The 26,358-nt window shown below is 41.9% G+C and overlaps 1 pseudogene across 1 annotated transcript; it reads right to left on the bottom strand.

The window, feature by feature from the left end:
- Positions 1-452: 452 nt before the first annotated feature.
- On the bottom strand, positions 453-26,131 carry LOC311227389 (annotated as a pseudogene). The gene is made up of 7 exons (XR_014621044.1): positions 25,957-26,131; positions 25,074-25,213; positions 23,421-23,482; positions 22,844-22,950; positions 15,207-15,424; positions 14,753-14,830; positions 453-1,438 (listed from the first exon to the last, which is right to left on the bottom strand). The product of XR_014621044.1 is annotated as an uncharacterized misc_RNA (transcript).
- Between the last annotated feature and the right edge of the window lie 227 nt (positions 26,132-26,358).

The raw sequence follows: 26,358 nt of genomic DNA on the forward strand, positions 1-26,358 counted from the left end.
TCTTAAATGTAATATATGAAAATATGTCACTCTTCTAGGACAAAATTATGCTCACTGGAGAGGTTACAGTCGAGACCTAAACTGGAGAAATGATTAAATAATGCTAGAACAATGCCACCTTGTGGCTGTACACAAGCACAACTGCAACCAGCAGCAGGACAACACATATTTAGGGGGAAAAAACTAAAGGCACACAAAACAATTTTCTTTAGATGTGGATTTTGGCAGTATGTACAAAGGCCTGACAAATCTATCAATTACTTACATTCTAAATCAGAGCTGTATGCAGGCATTAGGCATTATGCAGCATTTGATTCCGGTCTCACGCAGTTCAGTTCAGACCATCCCCTTGGACAAGTACTAGAAATTAAACAAAACGTGTATCACTGGGCCCATCTTATTACCCTCTTTAAATATTTTCCACAATAAAAAAAAAAGGACAGACAAATGTACATTGGGCATTCTTTTTTTTATTTTTGAAAGAAAAATGATAAAAGGATCTCATAAAGGCGAAGAGATGCCACGGAAAACAAATTCCACTCAGCACATTGACACAACAGTCTGCTTTTGTGTGTGATAAAAAGGCTAAGACACATACTATAGCATATTTTAACATATCAACTTTTATAAAACAGATCTCACCATGGTATTTTACAACAACCTCCATAAGAGACACTTACTACTAAGACAAAAAAAAAAAAAAAAAAAAAGTTGAATAGGAATATTTAAAAATAAAATGGGGAAGCAGGTGTATGAAAGACACGAGTGCCTGGTATTCTACAGCTATTTATCAAAAAACAAAGAGACAGACGCAGGGTTAGGGATGTGGGGAATGTGAATGGAGGACAGGGGATACTTGGGGATAAGGGCTCATAACAGACGGTCGGTCCAAACTCAGGACTGGGATCGAGAACGGGATTTGGAGCGGGACTGGGAGCGGGATTTGGAGCGGGACGGGGAGCGGGATTTAGAGCGGGACGGGGAGCGGGATTTGGAGCGGGGTTTGGCGGGTGACGGGGAAGGGGACTTAGACTTGGACCTGGCTCTGGGTTTGGCCTCGACGGGGGAGCGGGAGCGCGAGGCCCTCACAGGCGCGTCGCCTCCGCCCTCCTCGTCGCTTTTGGCCGGCTCGCGGCTCTTTGAGCCCGATTTCCTGGATCGATCCTTGACTCCCGACCTGGAGCGAGATCTGGAGCGGGAGCGGGACCTGGACGCGTCTTTCCTGCCGCTCCCCCTCTTCACCTCCTTCTTGGCCTTTTTGCTCTTGGGGCTCCGGCTCTTGGGGCTCCGGCTCTTGGGGCTCCTGCTGCGGCCCTCGTCACGACCGCGGGCCTCCTTGCCCTTGTGAGCGCCGTTGCTGCGCTCCTCGTCCTCCTTCTTGACCTTTCCCTTGTTGTTCTTCTTGCTACGGGAGTGGCTGCGGGAGCGGGAACCCGCCCTAGGGAGAGGAGCAGATGGAAATAAATAAGGGGAAAATACAGTTTTTGAAAATAACTACCACCGCCCCCAAGCTAATGTCATACCATCTGTGAGGGATGGATACGGACAGGGCAGAAACAATGTTTGAGTAATGCTTTAATTATACAGTATATCACGTAGAAAGTTGAAATGTTGAGTTGTGCAATGATCTCGCCGAGTGCAACCCATTCTATGCATTCCATGAATTATACACACTGCATTTCCTCTTAAAAGGGTGTGGAAAAAGCTATTCTCAAGTGTTCATCTTCCGTTGAATGGGTACGTCATCCAACGAGTACGCGTAGAACAGAGCTAACAAGCCATTACCGGGATTGGGGGGCTGCTTGCAGTAATTTCATGTTTGGACGTGCATGACACATTCCAAGGCTCACAATATGAAATTAATAAGGGAATATTTATGATTTCCCTAACTGTCTGGATTAATATGAATAGTAGTCATAATATTTTGGCATCACAACTTGCTAAGCCTGCCCAGAGAAATAAATATAAATATTATTTATCTATGTACCATTCAGTATAAATATTCACATCAACTATCCATGTAATATTCAATATATATATATTCATAGTATTTATCCATGTACCAGTATTGGGACAGCGATGCCAAATAGTTCTTTACTTTTTTAGATGACTAGTTCAGAATTTTTTTTTGTGCACGTCTCAAATGGCCCAGGTGTTATACAATACAATACAATAATTTATTTAAAGGGGAACTATTTTACCATTTCTTTCACTATTTGGGCACTTTTACACAATTCCTGTGAGTCTATGGAACACCTCTGTAATATTTTTTATTTTTTTATTCATCGTTTTGTATTTCTAATCAAGTCCTCAAAAACAGCATTTTTCTACCTTAAGATCTCGAGCCGTTTTGAGCCTGGGCTCCAACCACTGTGTGCAGCTCATCATGTACCTCGCCATTATCATGCAGCGGTGTCTCTCTGACATCACAAATCATCACATTTTCAGATGACTCAGTTCAGTGAGGGTGAATATTGTGAGAGGAGAATTGGAAGAATGCGCCAATATGAGAATTAGAGACATAGATCATATTAATATAAGTTCACATAGCTAGGAAACAATGCTAAACACTCAAAAAGGCCATTTATAAGATAGTTCCCCTTTAACCTCTTAACCCTTTCTGCACCAAACCAGAGATTGCTCGGGTTTCAAATCCAACCGTTGAGCACCAAACCAGAGATTTCTCGGGTTTAGATGCCTTCTTTTTTTAGATTTCCCCCATTCTAAACACTCGTGTGGACCTTTGTGACTCATCCGAGACCTTGAAATTGCAATGATGATTGAATCCCACCAGGTGGCAGTATTGCCTACCTTATGAACATGCATATGGGCCAGCTTAGTGTGGGTGGCCCCAGCCCCCAAACAACTAGAGACTCTCTACTAGTAGGTTGCAAGCAGCTGTGAGCAGGACGACAATGGCGATCACCTAGAGCAAACTATTGGATATTATGAAAAAGACTAAATGGATTATATGGATGATTATGGACGATAAGGTGTTTCCTAACATTATATGTGACGTGCTCTCACAGAATCAGTCGGATGTCGCAATTGCTCATTTACATAGGAATGCCTTTTTCTGTCAAACCGTGGATTTTTTTCACTTTTTTTTTTTTTTTTTTTTAACATTCTAATAAAAAAACACCTTGGCTTTCATAATATGTATATATTATTTCTCATTTCGACTGGGAAATATGATTTTGAAGCGTAGCAATGAGAGATGGGGGAATAATAATAATCAGGTCGCAGTTTTACTCAAGCGTCTCCTTCCAAAACTGACTCGTCAATCGCCCTGCCAATCTTCTCTGACACATGACACAGCATGGCCACAAGAATAACTATGAATGATAGGCTTGTTGTTTGTCTCTTGATTGTCCAATCAATGAGTGTTGCTATACAAGTCGCGCGAAGGAGGCGACGCACCTGTCACTTCTGTCAGAGCTCACGGTCAACATTATGCTTATGCTGGCCCAGCCAACACGTTAACGCTGGTATCGATCGGTCTACACTCTACATCTGTATCATCCGTTTTCTTTTTAGATTTGTATTCTATTTTAGTTCATAATGGCATCCCGCGATCCGGACCGGGGTGAAGAAGATGTAATCGCTCGGCTGTTAAACAGCAATGCGGTGCTGTCTGCAGAGTCTGGTGATAGAAGGCGCCAGCTTATTAGTGATTACTTTTTTGCACCGGGACCTGATCAAACTATTAATAAATAAGACTCTGACTCGGACTCATCCAGTGACACAGACAACCTCAGATTCAGACTCTGTGGGACCCCTGCAGCTCTCGGTCTCGGATAGTGATGAAGAAGAGACGAGCGAGATGGAGCGAGATGAAGAACCGCTTTTTTTAATAGACCCGACAGCTGAAGTGCTTCAAAGACTACAGGGCGAATACGCAAGTGTTGAGGTTGGATGCGATCTCGAAAAGGCTCGTTTATTTGCTTGTACCTGCAAGCTTAACAAAGGGCAAGCCTGCTGTACGCGGTTTACTCCTGAAGATATGGTGAAAATGCACGACCAGGTTCAAGAGCTGACTGCTGGTAAGAACTTATCCACTTCGCTAGAGAGAGAGAGAGAGAGAGAGAGAAGAGAGAGAAGAGAGAGAAGAGAGAGAAGAGAGAGAGAGAGAGTCTATCTCTCTTTCTCTCTCTCTGTATCTGTGCGTGTCTCTCTGAATGAATGAAAACTTTATTTAACAGATTGCAGAATGGGTACAATACAGTACGGCTCAATACATACAATTGTTAAGGGGATGCAGACCTGAGAAAGACGTTTGTCTTGTTTCCATCAGGGTCCCCCATTTTCAATTCATATATCTATCTATCTATCTATCTCTCTCTCTGGTGTATAACAGCTTGTTGCTGCAGGGTTTGAATAGTTACTAGGTGAAAGAAATAACATGTAAAGATGTCAAATTATTCTATTTGCTCCGTGTGTGTGTGTGTGTGTGTGTGTGTGTGTGTGTGTGTGTGTGTGTGTGTGTGTGTGTGTGTGTGTGCAAGAAACAGAGCGAGTGAGTGAGAGAACTTGATCAACTTCAGAACTGACATCTGCTGGGCAGTGAGACAAAGCACAGTCAGCGGTGTGAACATCCCGCAGCTGGTTGGGTTGGAGTCTGGGGAGAGTTTGGTGCCATCGTATGACTGGCAAACCTTCCTATCCCCCAGTTACCGCCCACTACGCGGAATCAAGCGGTTTCACCACCTCCGCTTCACACACCAAAAGCCTGGGGTCGTCCTGGCCAAGGAGTTCCAACACTCAGCAGAGCAAGAGTTTGAGCTACTGCGCCCTGATGCAATGGTGAGGCAGGAAGATCCATGTCAGCAGGAGAGGCCAGGACTGGATGCCAAAAGGCAATGGTACCTCTTCGACAAGATAAGAGACTATTGCACTGAGGAGACCAAGGACATTACATGTCCCCGACCTTCTGTCCCTCGGTCAGGTGTGTGTGAGTGAGTGAGTGTAGTGTATGCACTTGTAATGGTAATGGTGTGAAGAATGATGTTCAGCTACAGTATGTTAGTAATACCGTTTTAGTATTGTTAAATTGTGAATTATTTGGGTCAAGCAGCCATTGTAAATAAAAGTCATTTTATTTAATGTACAAGTGCACCACCTACAGGTGTGAAAAAGTCAAGGCTTTTGTGGTGCGATTCATAATACCGGTGCATTGTGGTTAACCTACAGCAGAAAGATGTCTTCAGCTGTGAGTAAGATGCTCTGCTCCTCGCTCCGTATAGAAAAACTGTTAATACTATAATTTAAGTGATCAGTGTGGAAAAGTCATCAGTATAATTTTATGACTCACTGTAACTTATGTAGACCACAATTAGTTCGCTGATAATTTGTGTAAATACCTTTATTACTGACTGAGAGGTGACGGAAGTGCACGCTGCTTTTATGCACATGTTGCTAGTTGCTAATGTGCATTTTTCTGTTCTGTAGCTTGATGCAAGCTGGAGCGAGCAAACTGTATTGTTTGACCTGCTGGTTGTGTGTGTCCCATTCACAGGTACAGTTATGTGAAATGTTTAGGTTAGTTTAGCTTATAGTTTTGTTAACGTGACTGCTGTTACTTTTTGTAAACTGAGGGTGGCAGCATAACGTCATTGATATCCTTGATGCCATGTTGAAAAATAGCATGGTGTTTGTTGTCTCGGGCCAAGGCGTTGAAAATTACTTGTATGATCTAACGTTAAGTGTGTGTTCTCAGATTTCATCCTATGTACGTGTTTTCCCCATTGAGGGTCCCTGCAGGATATTACTTTGAGATCTACTTACATGTCCCAGACATTCTGTCCCTCGGGCCAGGTGTGTGAGTAAAAAAAAAAAATGAAATAAATGTATTCTAATTAATTAACTGAAAACTTTGAAGGCTTTTTTCTCCACAATAAGGTTTTGCTGACATCCGATATGTAGTAACTAACTATTGTAATAACTTGCTTTATATTTAGAGTAGAAATGTGATATTGGTATCATTGGAAAGCTAACATTATCCTCTTTCCATTGGTGTATACATCTCAAAATGTGTTTTCGGGTCAATGTGACTGATTTTGTAAGAGCAAGTCACATATGTATTGATCCTGTTCCGATTCAAGACACTTGGGTCGCTTTCACATATAGTTTTGGTGGACTCGGTGCGGTTCTGGTGGTGAAGTTGCAACATTATTGCATTCTTCATTTGGTTCGCCTGCGTTCACATAGCAATCCGTCAGGCGCACCAAACTATCTGAACAATGTCACGCGGTCGAAAAGGGCGCTCGTCTATTGCAGGGGTTCCCAAACTTTTCAGGCCAGGGCCCAGAAAATAAGGCGTCAGAGAGCCGCGGCCCAATGCACATCGTCCTTTTTTTTTTTTTTTTGCCAGGCAACCGATTTTTTAAGCCAAATATCACTTCAATCCTATTAAGTTAGTTCAAGTTAGTTATTCATTTATATGTGCTATTTATGAGAGGGCTAACTTGTTGCAAAATAATAATGATAATAATAATAGCCTCATTAAAATACTATTGTTGCTTCGGTTGTTTTCAGCGTTTTATGTGCATAATCTGTTATTTAGTTTGAAATGTTCGTTGAAATAAGTAGATTTTTCGTTTTTGTTTATTTATTAAGTCAATATAAAACCATATAGTCACATTTTAGAATACAACTAGAAACACTGTCCTGGCCTGCTTCTAAGTTCAGTGGCCTGACAAAAAAAAAAAAAAAAAAAAATAATCATCTCGCGGCCCACCCATGGCTGCTCGCGGCCCACCTTTGGGTCGCGACCCCGACTTTGGGAACCACTGGTCTATTGGACAGTGGAAATGTGTGTGTGGCTGCGAGCCCGTGTGTGCGCGCGTGTGTGTCTGTGTGTGGACTGCGAGCCTGCGAGGCCTCCAGATCAGCGGAGGCGAGTTGTTCTATTGAAGCCGATTACCACCATCCTCTCGCTAAACAACTTGTACACCACGTTGTTATATATATAATAATAACAATATAATAAGCCGCGTTTTTTCTTCCTTCTTCCCAAGATGCACAGTTAGATATATAGATAGATAGATAGATAGATAGATAGAGAGATAGATGCAGTGTGCTTGTTTTGCATTGAATGATGCAAGCAGTGGTAATAATAAGCACTTCCTATATTTGGTTCGTGTTTGGTCCGATGAAGCGAACCAAGACCTACGTTTTCAGGCGGACCAGAGTTCGCCTGTTTGATCCGGCGGACCGAGTTCGACGCGCATTCACACAAACCCGAATTCTGGTCCGATAATCCGGACCAAACAGCCCGTGTGAAAGCGACCTTGGACTCGAAGTGAGAAATGGAGTACCTCTAAAACAAAGGTAGCGTCTATTTTACATCTACTTTACCGAACCCCCATCCTAAAACATGCGTTTGTATGATCGCAGCATCGGAAAACGACCCCCCCCCCCCCCCCCCCCGGCTTTGTGAAGAAACAAGGTCATGCGTTTACCTTTGACGTGGCAATAATATAGGTTTCAGGCGAGCAGTCGCGAGATTTGTGCATACGCTGCACAAAACACTCACAATCTAGAAAACTAGCATGGATTATTTTGAAACGGGCGATGTTTACCGTGGTATAGCGCACAAATGAAGGGATGTAGAAATTAACTGTTTCGTCCCTATTGTACTATAAATAGTGCCAGTCAAATGAGCCATACTATTGTCTCCATAGCTATAATATAGAATATACGATGGGTCCACAAATATTGTGAAAATGGTCAATAACGCTGGCGCCAGGGAGTAAAGATGATAAAACAGTGTGGCAGTCAATGAGTTAAAGGGGAGATGAAGCATTGAACAATATGAGCCTAGTTTGTTTGTTGTGTACCTTGGGTAAGACAGGGTCCTATAATCAAATGTGAAATCCTGCTTATTCGTCTGAAAACTCAAATGTAATTTCCCTGTTTTCGCCATGGGCGGCGCCATTTTAGATGGTGACGTCACGGTGTTGTTTTGGTCTGGCTCCTGGTTTACACTGCTGGTTAGCTGCCTAGTAAACATGGAGTGTCTTGAAGGTCAGTCAGTAAATGCAACGTTGCCTACCAAACAACGGGACCGCGGTGGTTCTTTTTGTATTGCTCCCGGCTGTTCAAACAAATTTTACCGCGTGAAAGAGAGGAAAGTTTGTTTATTTCCACAAACTACCAGTGAAAAAAACAGTGTTGTTGGCACGTTGGCTGGCTGCACTCAAGCGGCGCGATCAGCCTGTTGGACAGGGAATGAAGATCTGCAGCGAACACTTCATTGCCTCGGATTATGTTGTTGAGGATGGGAGGTTTGTCCAGAAGACCACTAATCAGCTGAAGCCCGATGCGGTTCCCTCGGTCTTCGACAGACAGACCAAGGCAGTTCAACCAGCGTAGCGGAGCATTTAGCATACTGGCTACGGTTCAACCAGCATCGCGGAGCATTTAGCATACTGGCTGCCTAGCTACGGTTCAACCAGCATTCAAAATGGCCGACCTCTGTAAAAATATAGTCACATTTCAAAAACTAAAATCGCACTAATAACACTTTAACATATTGGTAAACAAATTGAATTGGCTGAAAATATACACTATGACTGCTGTTGTGACATGGTTAGGATGTTTACTCTTGGATACATTTGAAAAAGAAAATACAACATTATGTCATACAGTCTAGACGGACAGCACGGGTGGAAGAGGTTAAACTGGCAACAGCCCGGCACCCCTTGGGGATGATTTGCCCACCGGCGTGATACGCCACTTTGCCGACCTCTAGCGCAGGGGTCGGCAATGGAGTTTGGCCTCGGGCCACATTTTTTCCAGGCCATTATATGGCGGGCCAGAACCAAAAACAATGGCTAATTTAATAAATCGATAGTGAAAATGTTTCTGCGACAGACCACCTTATAACTAAGACATACATTTGTGGCAGAAAAATAATAATAAACAAGCTGCATAATAAACTAAACAAGAAGTTGTTTCTACTTTCCAGTATTATAATAAATAGGGCTGTCAAAATTAATGCTTTAACTTGATTAATTTAAATTATTTAAAGCATTAAAATAAATTAATCTAGATTAATCTATGGAGTGAAAAATCTTCAACGTTCTGAATTTAAAGATCCGCTTAGGGGCGCCATCGCTCCACTGCAGTATCATTGAGGGGATTAAAAAAAATTGTTTTACAGTCCTGTGGGCGGATCATATGAGCCTCGATTCCAAAACGAAGACCCTCCATCTTTGATCCAGTTACAGAACATATTTTTCAGCCTGGAATAATGAGATTTATGATTAGCCAATGTACATATCGATCTACCAGAATCCGATGACTAATGAAGAAATGCTGCCGGCGATCACATGGCCCGACGGTAGGACACTATTCCCCCAAATTACAGCTGGATTGGACATCGTTTTAAAACGTGATGATCAGTGAACATGGCTGATTGAACGCACACTATATTGCTAATCAATAATACTAATCGGCGTTCCCCGCCGCCCCCATTTCATCCATAGATGCGCTCTGTGATAGTCCGGATGCTACGCAGTTTGTTTTTATTTCATTCGTATATATACAGCAGAAATGGCGTTTGATATAACGGCGCCAACGTTTAGCCTATTTTCTAGCTTACTGAAAAAAAGACTAGACGAAAAGCGCGATAAACCTTATATTCACGACGCTATAAAATGACAACCAACCGATGGATTTTTTTTCCTTTAAGCCATTATGAAGGCACGGTTTATGCACTCAAGTGACAATGAGAATGGACAGATAGCAATACTATAAATGATATATATATCTCTTAGAAAGTACATGTCCTCTGAGGCATAAAATCGCCGTAAGACTGCGGACGCCAAAGTGTTAACATGGTAAATGCCAACACTCACTTCAATGATAGCGTTGTGAACGCATAATCTCTGTCTTAAATTATGGCTATGTGTCTAATCTGCCCGTCGTTTATCAATGACTTGTTTGCAGTCAACATTGTCGAAACTTTCCGTTTTATAGCATTTTGAAAAGCCCTCGTTTAAGGAAAATATAATGATTCCGTGATGGCATTTACTGGAATATTCTGGCATACACAAAAACTGCAATTTTTCGGCCTATTTATGAATCGTTTTCAAATAAACGCTAGATTATCGATAGTATATGTGTACTTATGCACGCTAGAGAAGCGGGCTGAAATATCGATTCTCATTTCCTGATCGATCGCACACACGCATAGGGGAAACGCTGATTATAGGTGAAAATAGCTCTGATTATCCCAAGACTGGTAAAATAGATTCCTTAGATCAGATGTTATCCAAAAAGATTATTCCAATTCCTGATCGCCATTCCAAATATCGATCACGTTTATTGATTCAGCATTGGGTACTGTAAATACATAATCCACACGTTTTCCGGGCCGGCGATCACAATGGATTCTTCAGTTGGCTCGACGGAAAAGTAAAATGAGGAAACTGAATCTGATGTTTTCCTAGCATTGTTAATTGAAATGCCAGACTATTGTCTCTCCGTGACGACACTCACCAATGATCAGACCACTGACTCTGCATAATTAAAATGTTTAACTTTTCCTTAATTTACTTTCCAACCACTGCTGCACTTCAAACGAGTCTTGTAAATTGCCAATTAGTTTCACTCTAAGTCGCATGGACCCATCTAGTACTTTAGTCGTTTATTCTTTTAACACTTCTTCTTCGGGATTCTGGGTGTCGGGTCGGGTTATATTCTGGGTTTGCATCCCTACTTCTGTCTGTGTAGGTCTACCTTCAGGGGCTTGTTGCAGAATACACTTCATTGTCAGAGCTGCCGCGGTTACCGCAATACCGCGGTTAAGTCACGCCCACCGCAGCGTTTAACTGAATACCGCATCAACGCTGTTTTTTATAATAATACTCTCAACCAAAGCAATGCAAGGGAAACATTTTGATTGACAGTCGAATCTGCCAATTACGTCACACCGCTTGCACCCGCCTCTGCTGTTACCACCAATCGACAAGCGCCCATTAGGTTTTTACTTCCTGGATGTTAGCCATTGATCACAACAAGGCTATTAACATTAGCTCCCCGCCGGAGTGGACTACCAGAGCTCCAGTCCACAGGTACTAAACGAGGCATAATGATTTTACTGCAACGAATGTTATAATAAAAGCCCTTCGTTCTATACACTTGTCTGATTGAAAACTTTATTAACAGACCGCAGAATGTGCACAACTCGGCACGCTCTGAGCAAAGGAAGGAACGGAGATATGAATTGAGTAATGCTTGCCTTGCTAAGGTCCGGTAAATACGCTGATGTTATTGGAACGTGTAACTATATAACGTTAATGCCACAAAACGAATGCCTTTGTTAACACTATGGTCGCCGTGGACGAGTTTACACGTCATTCCTAGCCATGCTCATTCTGCCGAAGACGCCGTAACTCGTCTTTGATGTCAATATTTAAAAAATCTGTCATCGAAATCATATTTCCTTTCCGGAGCCCTGAGACACACTGCAAAGCTCCACTCAACTCTCTAGCGGTTCAAGAGCGCCATCTGGTGGCCGATCGGCAGATCGCCAGCCGGAAATTAACCTTTGAACCGGTAGTGCTCATCCATATGTGGTCCGGGCACTTGCTATCGTTAGAGAGACTCCGTATTGACACAGTGAACATCGATCGGTGCAAATAACTCGAGAAAACAACATGATTTGGACGTATATACTATTATACAACCTGGAAATGGATCGGGCATTTCTCAATCCCATAATAGAAACATTTCTGTTCCACGCTCATCTGCCAGCGGCGCGAGGAAGCCACGGTAAGATTCAGCGTTATATTCTAACGTCTTCTATACTAACTGATCTGATGAACATATGACACACACTAGATGAATCATCTAACGCTGCCCACGGAATTATAAACGATCCCCCGCCCACCCGGTCATCATCAGATGATGCGTAGAAATTTCTAGAACCACGTCCAGTTGAAATTTTTTATCTCGCACAGATTCCTACCAAACTGTATTTGATCATAGGGCTGGGCGATAAAACGATAACGATAACTATTGCGATAAATTATTTCCTCGAAATAAACATGAAACGTGGTCGCAAAGTTTCGATATATCGATTTTCCAAGCTTGGCTCCGTTCCAATAGTATCTCCTCCGTTCAGCCTCGGCTCAACACACTCACTAACAACAACCAGCGTTACGTGATGACGTACTTACGCACAACAGCTAACAACCAATCAGTGAAGGAGATGGCCGAGACCCGGAAGGAGGTAGGACTAATTAGCTTCCACGGCATTGTTTTATATATTTACGTGCCGAGTATGTGTGTGTTTTGAATTCTGAGGCCACGTTTATGGTAGTGTGGGATATACAGTGGACGCCGTTTCAATATATTGTGGCGGAAGAGAGTATTTTAGTGTCATATTTAGCACATTGTCATGGAATACTCCGCTTAGAACCAACAGGCTGGCTAGGTTAACTAGCTTGCACGTCGCTGTTTTTATATATTTACGTGCCGAGTATGTGTGTGTTTTGAATTCTGAGGCCACGTTTATGGTAGTGTGGGATATACAGTGGACCTCGTTTCAATATATTGTGGCGGAAGAGAGTATTTTAGTGTCATATTTATTGTCATGAGATACTCCGCTTGTCGGCTAACGTGCGCAGACTGATGACGACATCAACTCGACTTGAGACATTCGCAGCAGCATAAGAAGTTAATTAAACTTGACGGACATTATATCGACGATAATTATCGATATCGAATTATATGAAAATAATTTTATAATTTTATCGCGATAACGTTTTTGGTCATATCGCCCAGCCCTATTTGATCATCAATATAAATGGCTATAAATCACGTTCTGAAGAAAGCTGCAGAAAACGACAACATACTTATACTTTAGACCATATTTTAGTATGAATATGTGAATGAAAAAGTTTAACGTTGCTACACCCTGAACAATACATATAGGACATTGAATGGGCCATAATAATGGCAATTTAGCAATAGAATTTAAAAAGTTATAGCCCTGCAAAGAAGGGGAACTTCTCCATAGACAAATAGAGCTGGCGAGGGATGGTAAATTATGAATTTAACCCATGGCGATTAAAGTGTTAATCAAGTAGTAACTTTATAATAATAAGAAGAAAGGTCGGGGGGGGGGGGGGGGGTAACCACCGGGCGCTACCAGCCTACCACCCCTGCCCGCAACACCGAGTGAACCGGGCACGACCAGAGGGGAGACTTCGAATCAGTGTTTCACTTTCAATAATGAATGCGTGCTTGCCAAATCCCAAACAATATTCATGCTGCAAAGTCATCCTCTAAAGACTAGAGGCAGGCTATTATGCTATAGAGTAGACTACTAAAAATGTTTTAAATAAAATGCATTCCGACGGTTATATTGCGGCGGTATGAAATATTACGCAAATTTGTGCAGTAAGGAAAATATCAATACCGCGGCAGCTCACTAGGACTATATTCTGGGCTTGTTGATTATATTTTATTCAGCTTTTTTTCTCCCGCAAACCTCCTGCAAGTCTTGCCATCTTTTCTCTACAAAGCTGTTCCCTCTCTTGATAAGAAGCAACTGAAAGTGTATTGCGGCACATGAAGTTTCCCAAGTTAATGGCTAAGTCCTGTTGTAATAAGCACATGTATAGCACAACTGGGGTGCTTTCTGTATCCCTGATGCATTTGCAATTTGAGAAGTACAGTTGGAAGATCAGCATGGCGGGAGTTTTAGAAATGGATAGGATCAAGCGAAAAGAAAAACGGATAGTAGGCTACATATACAGTACAAAGAAACATAGTAAATACTCATGTAGTATGGTAAGTAGGGCTGGGCGATTAATCGAAATAATATCGCAATCTCGATTCATAGACCTATGCAATCTCATTTCTAAATGACGATTTTTTTTATATAAAAAAATACGTTTCGACTTAACTTTTTTAAAATTATGACGATTCTGAGTTATTTTGTATGTTACAAGAGACTTAAGTTTAAGTCAAGCACTTTCATGTTATGTTTAAGTTTAAATCAAGCACTTTGATATGTTATGTTGTCTGTTTAAGAAAGAGTGCAATAAATCATTTTATTAAAAAAATAGTATTTGTAACATTGTTCCTGAATTACCCACGTATATAAAGAGGTGCCGAAACTAAGCATTGGCCCTCCAAAGGGTTCCCAAAAATTATTCTGCTTGGTCTATTTTTATGCAATTGAACTACTTGACTTTTTAAACAATCACAAGGTATAAACACCGACATTAGACTTAAGATGACCTACTACGGGAGCTCCAGTAGCTCACCGCGTATCTCGGCGTCGGGGGCAACCGTGCGCGTCACGGATCTGGGGTACACGAGTTCGACTCCCGGACTCGCCGTATTTTCTCAGAGTGTCTTTCCCCGATCTATATCCCATTCAACCTGTTTCTGTCGGTCATGCTTGACCAGAAAAAAGCAATAAACGCTAAAAAGAACCAGCTGTCTGGTCAAAGTATATATAAAAAAAAAAAAAAAAAAAAATGACCTACTACTATTAAATTATCCATGTCCAGTCCACGACCGTGTTACATTTTGTCCCTTCACGTCAAAAAGTTTCCACCCCTGATAAATAACATCTCTGCTAAACTGGTATGTCTGGTCAGCATAGGTATGAATGCAATCTTTATATTCTGCTGCTACTGGACTATACTGCATTGCTTACATTCCAAAATAAAATGATTTACACACTGCTGGTAAGCTATATAGCCTAGTGCAGGATTGACAGTTTCCTGACCTGGAGCGGGAGCGGCTGCGACTGCTGCTTTCACTGCGGCTGCGGCTCTTGCGAGATCTGCGGCTCCTGGAGCGAGACCTGGATATAGACAGGAGGGTGTCAGAAACACACAATAACGATCCATCTGTGGTAAAAAAAATTATGTCAGGCAAAATAAACTGTTGATGACAATATGTGCCCATATAATAAGTCGACCGGTCACAGTAGGCGCAGGCAATGAGGTAATGAAACAAGGTAGGAAGAACCTACACTCCACTAAACGTGCAACTAGCAACACAAGGCAAAAGAAGGAAAAATCTCTACAAGGCATTTATTAGATGAACATATGCTTGGCTAGAAGGTACAATCTGTGTATTACTAACAAGTATCTTAAACCCACAGCCTGCTTGACGAAGTGATTGACGAAGTGATTTGGGAACACACTGGCATGGACCATTTGGTAGGATTGCGTCACCTGGAGCGGCTGCGACTGCGAGAGTAGGAACGACGGCTCCGTCTGGCACCGGGACGATCCTCGATGAGACGGATCTTCCTGCCGTTGACCTCTGTGCCGTCCAGCTTCTCCAGGGCTCTCTTCATGTCAGAGTACAGCCGGAACTCTATCACCCCCTCATTCCTACGGCCCTTGTTGGTGTCGGCGTACGTGACCTCGCCCGCCTGCCTCATGTAGTCCTGGAAAGTAAAAGTCAGAAAGATTGGCTCACTTTTCAAATAAAAAAAAGGGTAGGTGAAAGAGTTGTCTAAGCTAAATTTTGTTTCCCGTTTGTACCCAATATACAGTAAGACAGGGTCTTCTGAAAAAGAGGGGGGTGTAGTCTTATTTTCTGGGTCTAGACTAAAGGAAAAATATATATATATATATATATATATATATATATATATATAATATATATATATCACACCAAAGAAGTGTTTCCCAAGAGAGCTGTGTGAGTTAAGTAACCGAGCGCTGATAAGAATGATTGAGAGGGGACTTCCGGTTTGGCGAGGAGCGGGTGAGCAGCTGCAGAACAGAGCTCCCGGTCCAAAATTCAAGAAAGGTAATAAAAAGTTATAAAACACGATAAAAAGTAACAACTCGAAGATAAAAGAAAGATGACAAGACCCAGTGCACAAAACTCGAGGAGAAGTGAGACCCGACAAAGAAAATACAACAAAGGGAGAGGTACAACACGAGGAGATGACGCAGCAAGTATAACGTTAGACCACAGCGAGGTCTGGCTGGAGACGGAGCTACAAGCTAACATGGAAGCTAACACGATGAATATGCAAGTTAGCATTCGGATCAGGCTAGAAGCAATACAGAATTCTAACGATGCTAACATGCAAATCAACACGCAGGCTGGACTCTATGCAATACAGAATATTCAGAGGAGCATGGAGGCTAGTTCGGGAGAAGTGGAACAGACGACCCCCAAAAGAGGGACAAAGAGACGCTGGATACAACCGGACCAACCAGGACTCTGGCACAGAGGTCGGACGGAACGCGTCTCTACTTTCCGTAGCTCCATTTCTGCAGACCCCTCTCCGATTGGTTGAGCCCATTTCTGCAGACCCCTCTCGGATTGGTTGAGCCCATTTCTGCAGACCCCTCTCTGATTGGCTTAGCCCCTCTGATTGGTTGAGCGAATCCCCTCTCCGATTGGTTTAGCTCGCTACGCGGCAAAAGGCGGATGTAATGTTATCATATCAAGAAGATAAAAATAAATGTACTACCAGATTCGCGTATAACGTTATTTCACGGTTTATTCATAACGTTAAGCACATTTCACAACACAGCCATCTGTCAGAAACTGTACATTGTAACGTTATACAACATAACTTTATGTTATTTCGCGGTTTATTCACATAACGTTATTTCACGTGACAAGTTCAACACAGCCCAGCTGTCAGAAACTGTACATTGAGGGGGTTTGAATCACTGTTTAGTGTTTACACCCCCCACTTACTGTAACTGTACCATGACGCACTCCCCACTTACTGTAACCGTACCATGTTCTACATATAACCTCATCTCATGCACCTTGTTGTGTATCCTGTTTATTTTTCCTCATTATTATATTCAGTTAATTATATTGTTTACACTGTTTCTTCTATTATAACCCTGCCCATTTGATGTTCCCAAATCATATTCAGAAAGTAGGGCTGGGCGATATGACCAAAAACGTTATCGCGATAAAATTATAAAATTATTTTCATATAATTCGATATCGATAATTATCGTCGATATAATGTCTGTCAAGTTTAATTAACTTCTAATATGCTGCTGCGAATGTCTCAAGTCGAGTTGATGTCGTCATCAGTCCTCGCACGTTAGCAGTTAGCCGACAAGCGGAGTATCTCATGACAATAAATATGACACTAAAATACTCTCTTCCGCCACAATATATTGAAACGACGTCCACTCCCACACTATTATAAACGTGGCCTCAGAATTCAAAACACACATACTCGGCACGTAAATATATAAAACAGTGCCGTGCAAGCTAGTTAACCTAGCCAGCCTGTTGCTTCTACGCGGTGTATTCCATGACAATGTGCTAAATATCACACTAAAATACTCTCTTCCGCCACAATATATTGAAACGACTACCACTGTATACCCCCACTACTATAAACGTGGCCTCAGAATTCACCACACACGCATACTCTGCACGTAAATATATAAAACAACGCCGTGCAAGCTAATTAGCCTAGCAAGCCTTGTTGTTGAGTGAGTCCTACCGCTCTGGGTCTCCTCTCCTTCCGGGTCTCCGTCGATCTCGGCCATCTCCTTCACTGATTGGTTGTTAGCTGTTGTGCGTAGCACGTCATCACGTAAGGTTGGTTGTTGTTAGTGAGTGAGTGCTGAGCCGAGGCTGAACGGAGCCAAGCTTGGAAAATCGATATATCGAAACTTTGCGACCACGTTTCATGTTTATTTCGAGGAAATAATTTATCGCGATAGTTATCGTTATCGTTTTATCGCCCAGCCCTATCAGAAAGTATCACAGACTTCTATTGACCAAGGAATTAGTTATTATTAGTAAGACACAACATTTCCGTAGCAATCCGAAGTGACATTGACCACCAGACTCTCTTAAGGCATTAACTGGGTTAATTAATATAAATGTTATATTGTAACTGTCTACACATTGGTTCCGAAACATGCATGTTCCAGGCTGCAATTAAAACTTTGAATCTGAGAGAGCTCTGGTCAGCGAAGCCGGCGATGCGAGCGATCATTATTGGTTTAATGACAAACCAATTACATAATCCAACATATGTGTAAAGGCACACGCAACATATTCCAGTTAACGGTATATTTTTTTTAATGATTCGTTATGGCGTAATCAATACTTCCATGCGTATAAATTGCGTTCGCGACCTCCATGTTTTGGGGGTATTTATCAGAAAACTCTGATCAGGGATTCGGCTCCCATCCGTCGGGCAAGAACTGTGGGGTTATTTGGGACATGGGAGGTGGCGGACTTGGCTCGGTGGGGGGGGGGGGGGGGCCCTGCACTCCCCTCTACTGGGCCGGGCCCAGTCGATTCAAGGGACCCGTGTCGCTGGAGCCTGGCTCCGTGTATAGAGGTCCTGGGATATGGGGGAGCCCCATCTCTCGGGGTGGATGGCGATATTTCTTTATTATTTCTGTTATTTGAATGTATTGTCTGATGTATGTTTGTAAACTAAAACTAAAACTGCAAATAAAAATTTAAGTTTAAAAAAAAAAAATGATTGAGAGCGCCATGCACATTTTTTAAACAGTTAACATTCTGCTCTATACGAGCGCTGAGCAACTGTCATCTAGCATGCATCCACATTCGACAGATGTAAGCAGCACGTCCATGTAGGATCCATTTCTTCTGTATACCGGGCAGTCAGAAAGTGCTCAACGCTTCAGTCTCTCTCAGTATCTCCAACACACTGCAGTTGACCGGTGCAACAGAGGAGTTACAGTGTCAATTCATGGTGGGGCCTAACAAAAATAATGGTTGGTTTCAGGTTGCCGACCGACCCTGCCGATTTAGGTGCGACCCAATATATTTTATGAGTTTAAAAAAAAAATTATATATTAAAAAAAAAAAAAAACATTTTTTTTTTTTTTTTTTTTTTTTTAAGAATAAAGTTTCATAGAAATCTTAGTCAAACATTTAGTATTATGGATATTAAACATGCTGGCAGAGTACATGCATCCATGTTGTTGTGAACATTTTAACCCTTTCACTGCCACACGACAGCCGGTTAACCCTTTCACTGCCACAATACAGAAGGTTAGCCCTTTACTATCACACAACCGACGGCGATGCTCCATCATTAGCATCATTAGCTCCGCGGATGCGGAGCTAATGATGCTAATGATGGAGCATCGCCGTCGGTTGTGTGATAGTAAAGGGCTAACCTTCTGTCGTGTGGCAGTGAAAGGGTTAATTAAATAAAAAATAAAATAAAAAATAAAAAAAATTCCCTACCTACCCATGGCCAAACTGACAACCAACCTGAAACCAACTATTATTTTTGTTAGGCCTGATCAACAAGTGTAGTCATCAAACAACTGTCAAGCAGCCAAGAAATATCACGTTACAAAGTGTAATGTTAGAAGATGAAGAGCCCAAAAAGTATTTTATTTTCAAATAATGATAAGGTTGGGACCTACATATGAGAGGTCTAGATTCATAATGAAGTATACGAAGCCAAAGCAAAGCCCTCTCATGATACATGTAGCAGGGTTTCCGTTAGAATTTTTTTTTGCAGGTCTGAGTGTCCGGTAGATTTCAATCTACCGGACAAATGGGATAAATTCCGGTCAGAGTTTATTGAGCTTAAAAACAATTGATAGGCCTATATAAAGAATGACATCATCAAGGCATTTATAATATTTTAACTTAAAACTAGACTACTTTTGCGTATATACAGTCATTAATATATTCCAAATAAAATAAGTCCCTCGAGACTGCGTGCTGCTGCCGACTTGAGGTGTCGGTGGGCAGTCTGCCCGACCTTAATAAACAGCAGTCTGTTATAATCACATTTTTATGAGCTAACGAATTCCGTTATATTGGACATTTGTATTAATTATATCAAGCGAAGAACTGAGAAATTTGGCAGAGAGACGGCAACATTATCGTGGGTTTGCGCCGTGATGTATATCTCCACCTCCCAACGACTTGGTGCTGCTGCTCATAATGTCGGTGAAAATAATTCCCTCTAAGCACAATTTGATTATTTGAATTGTATTAAAATAGGCTAAAATTAAATAGCCTATGCGATGAACGAAACAATCATTACATTTGTCGTTGCTTCACCAAGCAGCCGGTCAATGACATCCTGTGTCAGCGAGCTGGCAGCTGATATATCAGCGCGAGCCGGCCGCAGTTAGTTTGCAAGAAGCATCCAGCTGCAGACCCGCAGAGCAGCTTTCCAGGTCTGGGGACCGCACTGTGCCAGCAAAGCTGGTGGGTTCTGTGGGTCTGCAGCTGCATGCCTTCCGCAAATCCAGCAGCAAGCTCTCACTGACACAGCGTCATCATTACCAGACCGGCTGCTTGGCGAAGCAACGACAACAAACGCAATGATTGTTTCGTTCATCGCATAGGCCACCCAACTCCAGCCCATCCAAATACAATTCAAATAATCAAACTGTGCCCAGAGGGAACTATTTTCACCGGACACTATGACCGGAGAGATTAAATTTGTCAGACTTCAACAGATTTTGCCAGTCAAATACCGGTAATTACCGGCTAACGGAAACGCTGACATGTAGTTTAGTCTAAAACCCAACAAAAATCAGTGTTGGTCATAAGTGCATTCATTCTGAAAATATGGGTCCCATGAAAATCTGTTTGAAAACCACAGCTCTAAACATTTTACTCAGTCCACCAATTACTATTTGGAAAATATTTAGATTCACTTTACACTTTTAACATCACACCATATTTGTATACATTTATTACTAAAATATTTGCACTAGATCCCTACCTCATTTCTGCATAAACAAATAGGGGGGAAAGCTACATTCTGTACTTCATTGTTTGAAAAACATAGTCATAGTCGAGCGGATCTCCGCGGACCAATTTCCTACATGTCTCATGCCAGTTTACACCTCGCGCCAGTTTGTGACACCAAGTGGGCGCCGCGGACGTCCGCACGTCAGAAAATAGGAGCTTCGCACTTGGACTCTGCGTTGGGTCTGCTTTGAGCCCGCGGGAGTCTGTTCCGTGTGCGGTCCGCTCGACTATGGGAAGGGCTTTATGTGTGACAAATAAAACCTTGAAAAAAAACATACGACCCCATTTCTATTTTCAACAAAGTATGGAAGCACCGGAAAAAATGTTTGCACCGAAAAAATATCACAGAATGTCAAAGAACAGGGTTACGTTCGTAACCTAAGGTGTTGTTGTGATGACATAATCAAAACGCAGCTACAGTCATAACATGCGCAACGTGTAACATGAGCAGCTTGGCATCTAACATGCTTTGCAATCCTCGCCATAGACAGAACAGCAGAGTGAAGACTGGGGAAGGGGCAGGCATTCTCCCTTTCTCTGTGTGTGTGCACGTTTGGAAAGATCAGATGAAGTCAGACAAGTATATTATATTGATAGTAAATGTACTGAGGGTGGACAGATCGTGTTGATATTTAAACATAAAAAATACAATACCGGTACATAAATGTATTCATGATCATCATGCAACATAAAAGAATTGTAGGAACGGTTTGGAAGGGGTTTTAGGTTGCGTGTGGAGTTCCAAAAATATTAACTTAAAGTTTAAAGCTCAATATATCAAAACGTGGCACTTTATAGTAAACAGGAGGTCTATTTGTATTAAAAACAGGTTGTTTTTTATTTAAATGTCTGGAAGAGCTCAAAAATAAAAATGTCAAATGATATTTCCGTTGCCTTTTTTGAGTTGATCTAAATGTTACTGATTGTATTCAATGAGCATATAATAGTCTCATATCGATCGCAGGCACCTGAATTGAATCGTGGCAGACTTTGTGATATTGGCAAATATCTATATTGTATCGTGATGAAACTGGTGATTCCCACCCAGTGTTTCCCATTAATTACCTAGACTGTGGCGGCCCTAATTAGTCCCGCCACAGTTGTATAATGAACCAATTTTTTTTACTGGTAATTTAAAAAAGATTTTTTTTTTTTTTTTTAAATATAACGTTTGCCAATAGGTATGCATCAGTAGTAATTGGCAGTGGTAGTAGTCGTAATAGTAATCCAGTATATTTTTTTATTTTCTAAAAAATAAACCAGTTCAACACAAGGTCTAACAAAAATAATGGTTTGGTTCCGGTTGCCGACCGACCCTGCTGATTTAGGTGCGACCCAATTTATTTTATGAGGTAAAAAAAATTAAAAATTATAAAAAGTTTTATAAAAATCTTAGTCAAACCTTTAGTATTATGGATATTAAACATGCTGGCAGAGTACATGCATTCATGTTGTCGTGAACATTTTAATTACATAAAGAAATTCCCTATCCATAGTCGCCATGGGAAGAGATCAAATAAAAAAAATTAAATAAATTCACTACATACTCATGGCCTTAACTGACAACCAAGGAACCAAACAATATTATTTTGTATGCCCAGGTAACCACTTTTGCTTCATTTCTTTGATGGCTCAAATGTATGCTCTAGTCCAGTGGTTCCCAAACCTCTCCTCGAGACACCCCAGCCGTTCCATGTATTTGTTAAATTCCACCACCAGCACACCTGATTCAACTAATAAAGGGCTAGTTAAGTTGAATCAGGTGTTCTGGTGGTGGAATTTAACAAATACATTGAACGGCTGGGGTGCTTCGAGAGGATTGGGAAGCACTAGTCTAGTCGATTTTGTGTTTTGAGCAGAAAGTTCATCATAGATCTAGGCTAGCCTCTTTATTTTGCTCTCAAAGTGCACCAGATTGATGCATTTAACTTTAAAATGTACAAAAAAGTTTCGGTGGGGGCATGCCCCCGGACCCGCCTAGAGGGGCCGAGGTTCATGCACCACAGTCTCATAAAATCCTGTGGGAAACAATGCCACCCCTACTCTGCAGTGACGTTTCATCCTCAAGACTTCACGACTCATAAGTGTAACTGCATACCTTCAAGTCTTGCCAACTGCATCGGCTGGAAAGATTCTCAACAATGAGTCGATAATCTGTGCGCGCAGGTGGGCCATATCGATCTCTTCCGCCGCGCCCATATCCACCTTTCAAGGCAATAAGCAAAGAGCAGATAACGGTGAGGACAGGAGCCCGACTGAGATAAATCCATTAATGCTAAACTCCAAGCTGCACACTACAATGTCCATATAAATCTGGGAGAAAGGAAACAAAAACGGGGGAAAGCAAGAATGACAAAAAGCTACATAAAAAAATTTAATAATATAAATGAAAAACGAATTACTCTTTAAAACTAACTCATCTTGCCTAAGACAGCGATGCCTTGCCTCTTTATGGAGAACATCTAGGCCTATACAACACAATCCTAACTGATTTAAATCAATGTAGTAAAATGTTACATGAATAGACCTACGCTTCTCAAAAACATAAATCAAATACAAATAAAAAGAAACATAAAAATCTGACTGAGAAGTACTTACTGTGAACTAAAGCAAGTTTCTAAACTATCACATCTAAACATTTCACTTTTAATAAAAACATGTTTTGTTTCAGGCACCTATAAGAGCTCAACCCACATCTGTTCCTAACCCCATGGCATCCTCACCACCCGGCCTGGGCCTAATGGGAAAAGCGGTCTTCATTCACAATGGCTCCCTTTTTTGGTCTGCCCAGGGGCCCAGAATGGTCAAACCACACTCTTGGAAAGGGACACCATGGCCAGCAATAGGGGCAGGCAGTCAGCAAAGGCCTCTTTCAATTAAAACATTGAGGTTCTTTGTTAAATCTTTACCTTTATATTGACATTCATTTTCAACAATTTTTTTGAAAAGAAAAAAAAAGTCCTGCATAAAAACAGCAACAGATTACAAAATATGTCATCACAATAAATGAGCAAATTTACAGTACTATCTTGAAATCAAGACAATTAAAAGTATACCCAAAGCCAATTTCCCCTCATATCCCAAATAAAGCTTATTTATGTAACTGCATTCTTGATTTCACTGGAACATTTTTCAATCAAGCAGCAATGGAATCCCATGATAATCAAGTCATTGGTGGCTCTGGTGCATGCACATTTGACTGCATCAATTCAAATGAAAATCTACAACAATGGATGTGAAGTAGCATTAAGTACTGTATGTAGTGGCGCTTGTATATGTCTAGAGAGAATATTTGCAAGACAATATAGACCCGGATCGTCTGCTCTGCATCCGTAGAATCTCTAAACGGTATCCCACTTGCATGCTGAGCAGACCATCGGTGTCTGAGTGAGAACAATGGCAACCACTTATTCCAAAACAAGATGGAAGTATAGTGTAGGTTGTGTGTTTCATATAAAAAAAAAAACGATTAATTGTGTATTGTGATTCTTCGCCCATGCCGATTCGATATCCATCAGTAGATTGTCATCGCAAAGTAGCCAGGCAATGGCATAACACAATGTTTGTTCTGTTATCCGTGGTGGGCAGATCGTTATAGGTCCGATAGATCATGCAAGGGGCAAAGGGACCACATTTGGCATGTAGCTCTTAGAAGAAAATGGGCAAGTAACATTTGAGACTAGATGCAGACGTTTGCAGGCTAAATGTAGCTTGCTAACCTAGTTATTTCGGTTTCCTTCCTGCAACACAGTGGCATTGTTGAGGGTGTCCAATATACATCTAGATAACCAGGTGTGTTTGTACAATATCAACTCAAATCTGACTCATAGTATATCGTCTCTGGTTATAATTTTTAATTATTGTGTTAAATCCAGGCAACAAAAATCGCAATACATATTGAAAATGGCACCCCAGTGTCGTGATAGTATTGAATCGTCCCAGCCTTATATGAAACATACAAATCTCACCTAAACGAATGGATGGCTAATGTAGTCAACTCAAACATCAGTAATGAGATTATAAATGCACCAGCAAATCTTCCATCGGACACCCCGCTTCCTCCAGGATCAAATCAATGTGTTCATGGGAACAGAAATGTAATGCACATCAGCCACCAAGGACGAGTTAGAAAAAATATATATACTATATAATTTTTTATTTTGCAATGAACGAAAGCCCCCCCCCCCCCCCACTACATATCACCAATGCATAGTAACAATAATGTATTGGATACTTACTCCTTCCGCCGCCGCCACCTCCACCGCCGCCGCCACCACCACCTCCTCCTCCTCCGCCTCCTCCTCCGCCTCCTCCACCCCCACCACCACCACCGCCGCCATAGCTGCCATCCCTGCGAGGGCCCTTGGTGTGCTCCACAATAACTCTCTCCCCACACAGGTCTTTCCCATTCAGGTCATACACCGCATCATCGGCATCACGCGGGTCATCAAACTCAACAAACCCATACCTTCAGAGGGACACAATGAGTTAGAACAGAGCTATAGCAATATATGTACGTGGGGGGGGGGGCACTGTAACCTGGCGCAATGTTATTTTTTAAATCGTACACAATTGTCAACTGAACACGTTGTGACCAAGCAAGCAGAAGTTAACTTTACGATGAAGCTCCGACAGAAAAGTTACCTTTGTACAACGCGTTCCAATCTAGCAGTAGGTCGGCCTAATTTATTTGACGGTTAAGAACACAATGTGAAACTTTTGATGGATTAATGTATGCATGTTGGGGCGTACGTTGATTAACGTTTAACTGTTAATAAGGTTACCAAACTGGTAATCCAGTCCAAACAGCTTGGCTGCAACAACTGATTGGATTTCAAACGCACCCGTCGGCTGGTAGGCAGCTCCTCAACACACGGTCTCCGGCTACAACATGGCCACGTAACGTTTGTGAACGCGGCTAACGGACCTTAGCATTGTGCGCTATGTTACCGAGGCTATAACCTTTTCAATGTAACGTTACTTCCCAAACACAAGTTGCACACATTAATACAAATAAAAGCAACGTTGAAATAATCGAATAATTAAATAGCTGGCAGGCAAATAACGCTTGCTAACGTTCGGTCGGTTCGCTAGCTAATGTAGCTCCTAGCTAGCGTCTAGTGTGTTCAGGCCTGCAGACTAGGCCAAAACATACAATGCGGCCCGGCGTCCATTGCAGAAGACAACGACCACGTTTATCGTTAAAGTTACCCATTTTTCAGGTCAACTTCGAGTATCTTCCCGTAACCCTTGAAGAACTTCTCGACGTCCTTTTCTCTAGCTCGATAGCTCAATCTTCCAATATATACCCGCGACATATCCCTGGCTTGTGTGTGCCCCTCAAATCCGAAAGAGACAACACGCTAGCTTGCACATGCACGCACACACATTGAGGCGCGAGGCTGGTCACGTAAATTATGCGCGCCTGCGCTCCTTGGGCACGCGAGATAAAGTAGGTGTGTCTTAACGTTATACCTACTTTCGATCTACGGTTTATTCAAATCGTTTTGATTGATTGATTGAAAACTTTAACAGATTGCAGAATGGGTACAATACAGTACGGCTCAATACACACAATTGTTAAGGGGATGCAGACCAGAGAAAGTCGTTTGT

This window comes from Notolepis coatsorum, assembly GCF_963971535.1.
Source record: "Notolepis coatsorum genome assembly, chromosome: 4".
NCBI lineage: Eukaryota > Metazoa > Chordata > Actinopteri > Aulopiformes > Paralepididae > Notolepis > Notolepis coatsorum.